Source organism: Gadus macrocephalus, chromosome 11 (assembly GCF_031168955.1).
Source record: "Gadus macrocephalus chromosome 11, ASM3116895v1".
Lineage (NCBI taxonomy): Eukaryota > Metazoa > Chordata > Actinopteri > Gadiformes > Gadidae > Gadus > Gadus macrocephalus.
The window spans coordinates 13,412,867-13,425,813 of NC_082392.1; the positions used below are offsets into that span (position 1 = coordinate 13,412,867).

At 42.4% G+C, this 12,947-nt stretch overlaps 1 long non-coding RNA gene across 1 annotated transcript in view; it reads right to left on the reverse strand.

Annotated features, from left to right (window-relative positions):
* Window positions 1-6,049: 6,049 nt before the first annotated feature.
* The window catches only part of LOC132467408 (uncharacterized), a 60,802-nt gene continuing 53,904 nt past the window's right edge, over window positions 6,050-12,947 (reverse strand). The window contains exon 2 of the long non-coding RNA XR_009528016.1: window positions 6,050-6,147. This is a non-coding gene — a long non-coding RNA (uncharacterized LOC132467408). The remainder of the gene's footprint in view (window positions 6,148-12,947) is intronic.

Consider the following 12,947-nt stretch of genomic DNA (forward strand, 5'->3'; position numbering starts at 1 on the left):
GCTTTATAAGTTAATTATATTTAAATTATTACAGCCATGGAGCCTTTATTTTCGCGGAGTTATCGTAACATCCTCTCTTGTTCAATCGATATAAATACACAGTGGAAAGGAGTGAGAGGGAGCCATAGAGAGAGACACTGATGAACTGGGGAGCCATGCTCTAACAACGTTCAGAGGCTTGTAACAGTCTACTGAGTCTGACACGGTGCTTAAATGGGCTCTGGAGACGCAGGAATGTTGTTGGATTCAACTATTTGTGCATGGAAGCAAAAAAAATATCTCCCCATCAAGGCCAACAGCAGAGTAGCCGAAAAGAATAGACTGATATGAATGCTTCAAATATTAAAACCCGATTGATTAGGCCTATGCCGACATAATATCAGTCCTAATCCTGAACGCACCGTGCGTACATTTTTCACGGCATTTTCCGACAGACAGACAGACAGACAGACAGACAGACAGACAGACAGACAGACAGACAGACAGACAGACAGACAGACAGACACTTTATTTACCCCAAACTAACTTTCATAATCCAGCAGGTTACACAATACAAATAACTCTTACACAAATACAGACAGCCTATACAGTAGGCTAATACAGCGCCCACCTCAGCAAAAGGTAAAATGTAAAAAGAAGATATAAGCTACATTTAAAACACAGATGCTGTAGCCTACATAAAAATACAGATGCCACATGAAATATGAAAATAGGATGCAATGTATAAATATGCAAAACTAGGATATAACTGGCTATAATGAGAATACTTGGTTAACTTACATCTGTGCAATGACTATCCTCCTAAATTAAATTAAATTAGTTAGATGGAAAGATTTTTGTCTATGGAATGATCCTGTCACTTTACTGCCACACATTGTGTGTAAAGTGATGAGGTAGGAGAATCCGTGTATGGTTCGTTCTTTGAATATTCCGAAATAACAAAATCAGGAAAAACTATTAACAGGATTGTTTTTTGGTTTTTCAGATTTGGTTTTGAAACTGAAAAAGGGCAAAAGGAATAAACAAATAAACGGCATTTGATTTTGTGTGTTGGTTTTTAAAACCCGAAACAGAAAAACAAATAGGGCCTACAAAAATAGATACATTTATAGTTATAGGCTACACCAGAAGGCAGAACGCAGCGAAGAAAAAAGAGCCAACCACCTAAACCAGCAATAGAATTATATTTAGCCTTAGTTATGGCCGCACTTGAACCTTATGTTGATTTTATTCGTGAACTATTTGACAGTGGAAAGACACGATGCGATCAGTACCGCTCTAAAGCATTCTGGTGCCCCGAAGTACTCCGTTATAATGGTGAGGAGGTTCTGTGTGGAGCACAACCTTCGAAGAAGAAATCTAGTTTCGCCGGCTCCCATGGGAAACAATAAAGCTGCCCATTGTAGAATGCGAGAGACTCGATGGAACGTTTGAAACGTCTTTATATGTATCATTATTATTTATTTTTAAACAACCTCTTGCCTACAGAGCAAGCGTCTCTATCGATTGGGCCACGGTCACGGTGACCACACTGTAGGAACTGGATTTACTAATATATATCGATATGACGCTACAACTAACAACAAATGAGAGGAGAACTCCTCAAAGCAGATCTGTGCTAAACTGATTTGGTCTGCTTGTCTTGTTCAGCGATTGGGCCCAAACACTTCAAATGCATTGGCTGAGAGAAAAGAAGGGCAGAGATTATTAGCATACTAGAGAGACGCCGTATTTTACGGCGTTGTGATGTGCACAAAAGCGCCGTATTTTACGCGCGGTTTGATGTTCAAAACAGCGCTTTTTACGCGCGGTCTTGAAAGGCTTAATTGCGGCGTATAAAGCGGCGCTTTTTTTGCGCATGACGGCGTAAAATACGGTGTTTTTCTACATTTTACGGCGTTTTTTACGGCGTAATGAAGGTGATACGCGTCTAAATGATGCCGTTTTCTGGCGGGGATGGCTTGCCATAAAAAGGGTAGGTCTGAAGCAGCCTAATTACCCGTAGGTGTGGTTTGGGCGTAACGTCCAACAAACCAATGAGAGTGCCAGCTCCCATTCCCTTTAAGAGCCATGAGCGCATTTGAATCGGACGAGTTGATATTTTGACAGCGCGTCTGCAGTCTCCGATGAGACAGATGCACATGAATTTCAAACTGCAAATGGCTCAGTTTATTGCCAAATAATATGGCCTAATTCACACATGGAATAAGGGGTTTTCTTCCACAACTTCAGAAATACTGAGTCCTCAAATAAATTTCGGAAAAGAAAACGTATATGATATAACATATGATATGCGGTAACTGTGGTTCTATTTAATGATATACGCAATACATTATAAACATTGTTTCTTATCAGTATTGTATGCTATCCTAATATGCATGTGTCCCCGCGGTAATAGACATTGCCATTGATTGTATTATGCGTTACGTGTTTAGTTTGCGTGTGTTTAAACAGAGCACACACGCGCGCCCGCATTCATTCATTCTTTTTAACACTCACTCGCGGTAAAACAATGTTTTTCACGATCAAATACTCATCAATCCTAAAAGTTATGGGCATGTAGGCCTACACGATGTCTGTGTCAAGAAAATATGTGTTTGCTGTACGGTGTTTGCAGATGCATTGATTTAAAAGTACAACTTATTACCGCTGCATCAGCTGTTCTTTCCCAAATAATTTACCAAGAATGTGCGGCTAGGTAGATGAGAGAAGCAAAGTGTATGCGCGAGGTGCACAAGCAATCCGTATGCATCGCATGCGCATGTATGCATGCGCCCTTAAAATAGCATCTGAACAACGCGCCACTGACTTTAAACCAGGTATTTCCTGGTCAGTAGCGCAATGGTATTCAGAAACGGCAAAATACCGTTTGCGCCAGAACACGCCTCCTCCTTCCGCCAAACCTCCTCTTGGGGCGCATGATCAATCCCTAATTTACCGGCGAGTGGCGGTGGTGGGAAAAGAACGCTCTGCGCCAGTTGTAAACTAGCAACGACACATGCGCCAGTGACTAAGTCACTTGCGCTGGATGCAAGATAGGGCCCGGTGAGTTAATCGACTGAAACTGAAATCTTTAGAGTTCTTTTTTTTTTTGAGAAATCGCCACTTTAACAGAACAGACTCTAGGTTGAAAAAAACAATATCCAACTAAGCATCATCCTGATTTACTGTGTTTGTCACAGAACTAGAAGTATGAAAGGTTGTTGTTTGTTTACCTCGGATGTCCAAAACCAAAACAATAACAGCAGTCTGGGTTGAAAGTCTATCCATGCTTCAGTCCCGACTTCAAGATCTGATCTTATAACTGACTTTACTTTAAAAACTCTCTGAATAATCCTGATGGAAGGCAAACTTTTTGTGGGCCATAATCACTTCACTTTCTGTTCTCCTCAGATATGCATTTAAAGTGGTTTATAAGTGTACTACCAACCGTGCCAATTGTAGACAATTATCTCAAAATCATTGTCCCAGGCTTCCATTTCAACCACTGTGCAGCTGAAATACTTTTAAAACAGTGGTGTAGAAGTTGATCGAAAGCCAGCCATACAAATATATTTAAAGGGGACATATTATCCCACCAGGTGTGAGTATGATTAGCCTTACAAGCCGTTTCGAAAATCTGCCCCATATGACATCACTAGTGGGCGTGTCCACCTAGATCTGTGCTGGATAGATCAGTCTACCAGCCTACCCTGTGGACTGAAGTAAACAATGCTCATCTATCCAGCGCAGATCTAGCTGGACACGCCCACTACTGATGTCATATGGGGCAGATTTTCGAAACGGCTTGTAAGGCTAATCACACTCACACCTGGTGGCATAATATGTCCCCTTTAAAATGGGTTGAAACAAACTTCCACTATTGAATACATTGTAGGTTTTGAAGCATTTTATGAGACTACATTTTAAATAGAAAATCAGAAAACATTCTGTTTTGATTCAAATAATGTCATGTATGGCAGTGGAAGCACATTTCAATAGTTGGCAACGGTTATTTAATAGATGCTGTTGGCTTTTGTGTGGAGTTACATAGCTGGGACATGCAGCTTGTTGATCTGATTGACTTATTTACAAAAGTAGTGCATAAAAATAAATCTGAAATCCAATTCCCTCTCCCAAAATATTCTATAGAATACACTTCATTTTCACTTGATAGTCTTAATAGTGATAGTGGAATAAAGTTATTGGGCCCTATCTTGCATCCGGCGCAAGTGACTTAGTCACTGGCGCATGTGTCGTTGCTAGTTTACAACTGGCGCAGAGCGCTCTTTTGCCACCTGCGCCACTCGCCGGTAAATTAGGGAATGATCTTGCGCCCCAAGGGGCGGTTCGGCGGAAGGAGGAGGCGTGTTCTGGCGCAAACGGTATTTTGACGTTTCTGAAAACCATTGCGCTACTGACCAGGAAATACCTGGTTTAAAGTCAGTGGCGCGTTGTTCAGATGCTATTTTAAGGGCGGATGCATACATGCGCATGCGATGCATACGGATTGCTTGTGCACCTCGCGCATACACTTTGCTTCTCTCATCTACCTAGCCGCACATTCTTGGTAAATTATTTGGGAAAGAACAGCTGATGCAGCGGTAATAAGTTGTACTTTTAAATCAATGCATCTGCAAACACCGTACAGCAAAAACATATTTTCTTGACACAGACATCGTGTAGGCCTACATGCCCATAACTTTTAGGATTGATGAGTATTTGATCGTGAAAAACATTGTTTTACCGCGAGTGAGTGTTAAAAAGAATGAATGAACGCGGGCGCGCGTGTGTGCTCTGTTTAAACACACGCAAACTAAACACGTAACGCATAATACAATCAATGGCAATGTCTATTACCGCGGGGACACATGCATATTAGGATAGCATACAATACTGATAAGAAACAATGTTTATAATGTATTGCGTATATCATTAAATAGAACCACAGTTACCGCATATCATATGTTATATCATATACGTTTTCTTTGGCGAAATTTATTTGAAGACTCAGTATTTCTGAAGTTGTGGAAGAAAACCCCTTATTCCATGTGTGAATTAGGCCATATTATTTGGCAATAAACTGAGCCATTTGCAGTTTGAAATTCATGTGCATCTGTCTCATCGGAGACTGCAGACGCGCTGTCAAAATATCAACTCGTCCGATTCAAATGCGCTCATGGCTCTTAAAGGGGATGGGAGCTGCCACTCTCATTGGTTTGTTGGACGTTACGCCCAAACCACACCTACGGGTAATTAGGCTGCTTCAGACCAACCCTTTTGACACTTGCGCCGCGACGCAAGTGTCATTTATCCGCCTGTAAAATAGCGATAGCGCCGTAGAACCGCCCACAAAGCTACTTGCGCTTTGCGCTTCCCACTTGCGTTTCAGACCGTTAAAATAGGGCCCATTGAGTGTGTGTGTGGTTGTGTGTGTTGGTTGCTGTTTTTAGCAGCCTCACCTGGCCCGAATCAGACTGATAGGCTCTCGGGAACCTGTGGTGCATTGGGCGAGCATACAGGATGAACATGAGCGCTGACATGTGAGTATTCATAACCTGTTAGGCTTTTAACTTCTTGCCAACTGTCAACTAAACTGAGTTTTAACAAAGTATATCTGCGTGACGTTGTCCGAAGAGCCCAGTAAAGCGAGCTAGGTGGAGTGTAGCAGGGTTGACTGCCACCATATTTGATAATAAAAGCCTATTCTTTGGTTAGGTTTTAGTAGCACTGGGGACTAGGGATGGGTCGGTCGCGACCGATTCGTTACAACGAACGAATCCCGAACGTGAACGACAAGAACTGGTTCCCCAAAACAAGAAGAACTGGTTCTTTGATTCTTTTTTTTTTTTACATAAACCAAAAATATGGTCACGTAAATAAAATATACAAACGAACAGAGCTTCGTCTCCCCGCGACTTATATAGATTGAATCTACAACGTTCTCAAAGATTCAGCCAATGAGAGGTAGCAATGGTGTTGCAATGGCACCTGGGTAAACAAATGACAAGGCGGTACCGTCGAATATGCGCGCTTTCTCTGTCTGACGTATCTTGGGCAGACACCAAATGACGTAATCTGACGTAACAAACTAATCCAATAAACGAATCGTTATAGTGAACAGAACTGAAAGAACTAGTTCCCGGAAAAGAATCATTTTGCCCATCCCTACTGGGGACCCATGTGAAGCAGTGCACAGTAAACTCCACTCTTTGCAGGTGTAGATTGCAGGGGTCTTAATGAATGATGGCCTAATCATGTTGTCACACTGGAAGCCTTTTGGATGACTTTGAGGCTGCTTTCAGACCATAAAAATTAAAAGCCCAGTATTATTTTCGATAAGGGAGCATTATGTCTCAGGTCGCTATCCAACATATAATCTAAACAAGGATGACAGGAACCATGTAATATATGTGGGAGCAGTATGTAAAAAATATGATGATCTAGTCAAATTCACTTTGTTCATACAGCGATATTTATGTAACCATATCAAATATATATTATATATATATATATATATATATATATATATATATATAGGCCTCTTCAAAGAAAAACGGGGAAGGTTGATTCATCCACAAACTCTCAACAAACTTTCATGAATCATGGATATGTGAAAAAAGTAAACTGAGAAGATTTGATGTTTGTAAATTATGTGCTGCTGTATGAATGTGTAATATTTCATCTTGTCACATTCTGTCAAGGTATACGGATGGCATGTAATAGCATACTGTCTAGTAGAAAACATTCACACGTAATTGGCATCGAGTCTATTTCTGTATGATTTTTTTAAAGACAACACACTGAAGGAAACATGGAATCATCATGTTTCCTTGAAGGGAAACAGTCATGCCTGTGATTACTTAATGAGTTAACAGTCTACTGCATTGTATAACTTCTTATTATAGTTGATTAGGTATTCACAGTGTTTCTGTGGATAGTTTGTTATTGTAGGGTTTAGGTATTTAGATTTGGGAGTGTCCATATCTCAGTGGTGGAATGTTAAAAAGTTTTGAAATGTGTTCACCATGTTTGTATCCTGCAAAAACAGGTCTACAAAAAGTTTGGTGCCGAGATTCCCAAAAGGGGCGCTATAATTCACATTTTTGCCTCTTGGATTCATAATGTCCATCCTCGCTTCTCTTTCTCTAAAGTGCGTTGCTTGCAGTCCTTGTTATTATTATACCCACTGATGTTGAGAATAAGCCTATCAAATCAGGCAAGTAAAAAAACGAACTTCAAACATTGATATGCAGAAAACGTAACGTAGGCTACGTGGTAACCGAACAATCAAGCACAGGGTTGAAACACATAATTAAATAACATTTCCAATATATGTATAATGAATGCTTACTTCTTTACCGCCCATGCCGCATATATTTTCCTCTTTCTACAAATGCAACACGTCACTATGTGAAACCAAGCAGAAACGTGTTTAAAAATTCAAATAATAAGTCAGCTTTGTCACCCTTCTTAGAGGTCTCTCTCTTTATTGGTTTCTCGCTCTCGCTCTCTCCCTCTCTCCATTGCTTTCTCTGTCACGCTCTCTCTCCATCTTGGTGTCTCTTTGGCTGCTTCTGTTCCTTGGCTCAAAGCTTATCAGGCCTCTTCAGCTGCTGGACGGTCCACAGAGACGTCACGGCAGGGGGCTAGTTTGAGCCAGCTTCTGCTTTTTATTTTCTGCTAATTTCAATTATTTTATTTATCTCTTTTACCGTCCGGCTGTTGTTCTTCCTGTGCTTCGAGTCCATCTCAGGTGACGCAGGTCCTGCTTCTAATAATAATTTATTGGAATTCAGACAAGCTGCCAACATCTTATTCTGCTCACACTTTATTTTTCTTTGTTTGATGTTGCAGCGTTGTTAATTATGACCATTGTTTTTTTTCCAAACCCCACATTCACTTGCATGTTTTCCTTCATCAGAGGGCTTCTGTTTAGGTTGCAGTTAGATATAGAGTATAATCTTTAAGTGTGTGTGTGTGTGTGTGTGTGTGTGTGTGTGTGTGTGTGTGTGTGTGTGTGTGTGTGTGTGTGTGTGTGTGTGTGTGTGTGTGTGTGTGTGTGTGTGTGTGTGAGAGAGAGTTCGGGAACCTGCATATATTAATATTCAAGATTCTTGGGCCAAAAAATATGAGAACTTGCTGAATGCAACACATATTTTGAGTTTTTTCTCATGCAGTTTGCATAACAACATCCAAAGATACATTTGGCACATCCAGGGGAAGTTGTTGTGTTTTGAGATACTACTCAGTTGCTGCATATATTAAGAAATTAGCTATTTAAGGTGTTAAGGTGTCAAGGGTCAAACCAGAGGGAAATATATGGCAGAATATCACATACATCCGTGCACAAAAATTATTATTAAGAAGCACTTTAACTGCACTGGGATATTATATAAGGTCCCTGGATAGGGTTACATAAGTCCAAAAAAAAGAGCTGACGTCCCAAAACATGCTTTGGTAGTACAAAAAGTTCAGTTACATCTGAGTTTACAGTTGCAGGCATCTAACAAAACATATTTTGATGAATGTCGTGATTAATAGCAGAATCATCCGGGACAGTGAACCATAGCCAAGGCCTTGAAGATTATTTGTGAAGATTATCAACCGACAAGGAATTTAAACATTATCAGGAAAAATAATATTGAGTTCATGGGCCAGAATTGAAATAATGTAGTTATTTAGCGAAATGATAAAACTACAATCGTTCAATGAATCAGCGATGGATCATTATATCTATATGTAATGTTAAAAAAACAAAAATAAATTATATACTTCCCTACATGAGCAGTTTCAAAAGCAATATTTCTTGTGAATCAGAAAACATCTGTCGTCTAAATGTGCTGGGTGCAGTGCAGCTGAAAGCCCTAGCACCCATGGTGTCGAGGCATGAGTTTTGGATGGCGAGAAGAGGAGCTGTGGATTAGATGCGTTGTGAATCCCCTGTAGGAGAAATGGGTGGTGGGCTAGGGGGTCGGGGGCTTTGTCGGTGAGCAGAAGGTTTTTAAGGTCAATCTGGTTTTTGACAGGGAGCCAGTGTAGTTCGATGAGAATGGGGATAATGAGCTTGGATGATTTGGTGCGGGTAATGATCGAGTTGTGGTCGAGTTCTGGATGATTTGAAGCCTGTTGAGCAGATTGGTGGGGACTAGAGAACAGCGGGGTAGAGAACAGCGCTACGGTAGTCGATCCGGGAAGTGACGAATGCATAAAGAAATACTTTTTTTTATGAGCGAGATGGAGAGGAAGGTATGGGAGATGGAGGGGAGGGGAGGGCAGCAAAAGACCACGGGCAGGAATCGAACCCCGGTCAGGACTGTGCCTATATGGTACGCGCTGTCACCTGGTGGCCACCGGGGCACCCCTGCGTCGACCAATAAGTGCTGGATTGAGACCGGGGTGCAGGGCCGTAGCACCAAATTCTGGGCACTGTATACAAGAGGTACTGATGGGGGGGGGGGGGGGGGGGGGGGGGAGATTCTACCCCCCCCCCCCCCCCCCCCCCTACAGACATTCTACAGACATCATTTTTTTATAATTTTTTTATTCCCATGGGCCCCCCCCTTTCTTGCCCCCCTCCACAACTGTGTACCTTATACCCGCACTCCGGCGGCGCTGCTGGGGTGGGTGAAGTCTGGAACTCTTGCCAAGGTGGAAGAATGCAGTCCGGGTGATGTCCTTTTAGGTAAGGTGCAAAGGAAAGGGTGTTTTCCAGAGGGACACCGAGGCTTTTGACTCGGCTGGCTTAAGCCTAGCCTGTAGTGATTCAGGTGTATTTTTTGTATTTTTTTGTGCTATCAAGCTGACAGGTAGTGGATTTAGCTTTAAGGGTGAGCCCAGAGATGGTGTAGTCCATTGTTGGGGTGAAATTGGAGAGGGAGTTGGTCGGGTGGTTGGTCCGTGGTCAGTGTTGGGGAGTAACGGAATACATGTATTCAGAATACATGTATTCTGAATACATGTATTCAGAATACAAATTATAGCTAACTGTATTCCGTTACAGTTAGAATTTAAATAGTTGGTATTTAGAATACAGTTACATTGTTGAATCAATGGATTACATGACGATACTTACTTATTGCAGCAGTTTATTCATGCTTTCACACCAACAGCATTTAGTGCGCACTAAACGAGTTTGGATCCCTTGGTTCGGTACGTTTGTGTTGGTGTGAAAATGCAACCACCCCACTTCAATGTGAAGCAAATCAGCCGACCGAGACCTCCCTGAACAGCTGGTCTTGGTTCGCTTCCAAACGATACGGTTCGCTTGAGATGGTACGGTTCGCTTGAGATGTGAAAGCGAACGCACCTCGGTCCGATCCAGTTCTACAAAGCATATGCTTCTTTGGACCTAACAGGCACCCTCTCAGCCGCGAGCATTATGGGAATTATTGTTTGATTAGTGGTAACTCCAAGACTAGTAGCAAATTGTCAGGCCATCTGGGAATTTGGACAGACACCCACATAAAACGTATGCTGGAAAACACACATAAAAATGCAGATGATTCTCTCTCTCTGTCTCTGTCTCTGTCTCTGTCTCTGTCTCTGTCTATCTCTCTCTCTATTTTAAGGCGATTTTATAGGCAACACCTATGCACTTAGCTCAGTGATTTTTTTTTTTAGATGTAATAGCAAATATCTTTCGCATGAACATACCCTTATAGTCTTTGTTCCACTACAGCAAATTATATAAAATAGTTCACTTTCAGGGAGACTTGGGCCTAACACAGAAGAAGAACACATCAGAATAGGCCTGTTTAGTAAGCAGGATTTGATGCCGCATTCCTACACTTTCCTACACACTACACATAAAATGCAATTCAATGTGGAAGTAATCCAAGTATTCAGAATACAATACTCAGATTGAGTAATGAAACGGAATCCTTTACATGTTACATTTTTGGGCATGTATTCTGTATCTGGATACATTTTAAAAGTAACCTTCCCAACACTGTCCGTGGTAACCATCCAAGGTGGGTCCCATGTGGAGGAGCATGACGGGGCAAGCTGTATGTGGATGGTGTTGATTTTGGCGTCAAAGAATCGCAGAAAGGCAGTGCAGTGATCAGTGGAGATATTCAGGGGAAGGGGCGCTGAATGAGGTGGCCGACTGTTGAGAAGAGAGCTTGACTATCGCCTTTGCCTGTGCTGAAGAGGTTGAAATTGCAGGAGGATTTGGTAGTGGAGGGGGTGTTCTTGTAGCTTAGATGTTCAGCATGGATTTGATGTGAACCAAGAGTCCGGCCTTTTTGCATTGTCAACGGCTAGAGATTGTAATCTGCCGGAGGTCAGCAGTGTACCAGGGAGCAGTGTAGGTGAAGGAGACTGTGCCGGATCTAAGATGAGCAAGGGCGTCGAGGGAAGAGGCGAGACAGTCATTGTCGTGACTCACCCAGCCAGCAGGGTAGGGGGATGGGGAGGGCTGGGGCAGGAGATAAGGAGGGTGATGAGATGTGTTTCAGTTGATGGGCCTAATATTTCTGATGGAGTTGGTCCGTTGCTCTTTTACCTTGGGTAAGGGGGCATAAACCGCAAAGAGCACAACCTTTTGGAGATGGGGAACTCGGCATCAGCAACGTTACAGGAAGTGATGCAAGTGGAGCTGAGTAAGTCTACTATGTGACCTTTGCTATGTGCTGGGAAATTTATATGTTGCATAAGACCAAGACAGTCAAGCAGTGAGGTCAAATCGTTGGCCAAGACACTGGAAGGGTCATCAATGAGTATTCACCCAGAAGTATAACGGAAGGGGACATTGCAAATACAGATTTAATTGAAGATGAAAATTCAGTGAGAAAGAGAGCAGAGGGCTGGTGGTGGTCTGTAGATGGAAACAATAATGGTGGCTTTAGAACCTGTGTTTTGCTGCTAAGCATTCGAAGGAGGAGCGATGGAGGACAGTGAAAGCAATAACTTTGATGCTCTCACGATAGAGCACAGTGAGACCCCAGACCCTCCCCCCGTCCAGTGGCACAGGGTTCAGTATTATAGGCAAACAATCTCTTTGGTGGTGGGAAGAATACAATTCTCACTGATTGTATGCGACTTACAAGACTTGGCTATGAATCGGGCGACCCGATAGGATTTTCCTACTGCCTTTGGGTTCTCAGTGCTGGTGACTTTTCGATGAAATTCAAGTGGTTTGGACATGTACTGTCTGTTGGTGTTTTGTCTGGGGGTGACGGTGCAGTTTACATTGCTTCAGAGCTTCGTTTGATAATACCTCAGAACGGGGAACACGGTTCATCTTCTGTGCCTGTCAAAGAAAATCTCAATGCTAAATATTCAGCGCTTTACTTCATGGAATCTCTCTTTTTTGTTTCACAAAAAGGTCTTTGCTTGTTGAGGCCGATGTACCAATGACTCCTTTACTTTCCCAGTCGGCCTGATGCTAGGTTTTAAAGAAAAGAAAACCTGAAGCGATAGTGTTATTTAAAATGTAAGTTTTTGTAATTATTACGTTTTTGCCCATGATTTAGCCGCAAACCTGCAATACCCTTGTGCACCCATGCGAGCAGAAGAAATATCAGCGCAAGCAGGAAAACACTTTCCAAGTGCAAAGACCGCATTTCTGCGCATATGGGAAGTCAGTTGAGGGAAGGATTTATCCTCACAGGCTATATTATTGCTCTTGCGATCTTGCTTGAGAGTACAGTAAACGTGCTCCCGATAATAATTTCAGTGCTTGGAAGGCCCACTCAACAGGCCCAGTACAGAAGGGCTTGTTGATTACCATGGGAGCAAAAGACTTTACACTAGTATGTTTCGGCAGTTAGTATGTCCACTATGATTTTGAACGGTAATCTATGCCGTTTGGTCATTGACACTTGGGGCCCTATCTTGCATCCGGCGCAAGTGACTTAGTCACTGGCGCATGTGTCGTTGCTAGTTTACAACTGGCGCAGAGCGTTCTTTTCCCACCACCGCCACTCGCCGGTAAATTAGGGATAGATCATGCGCCCCAAGGG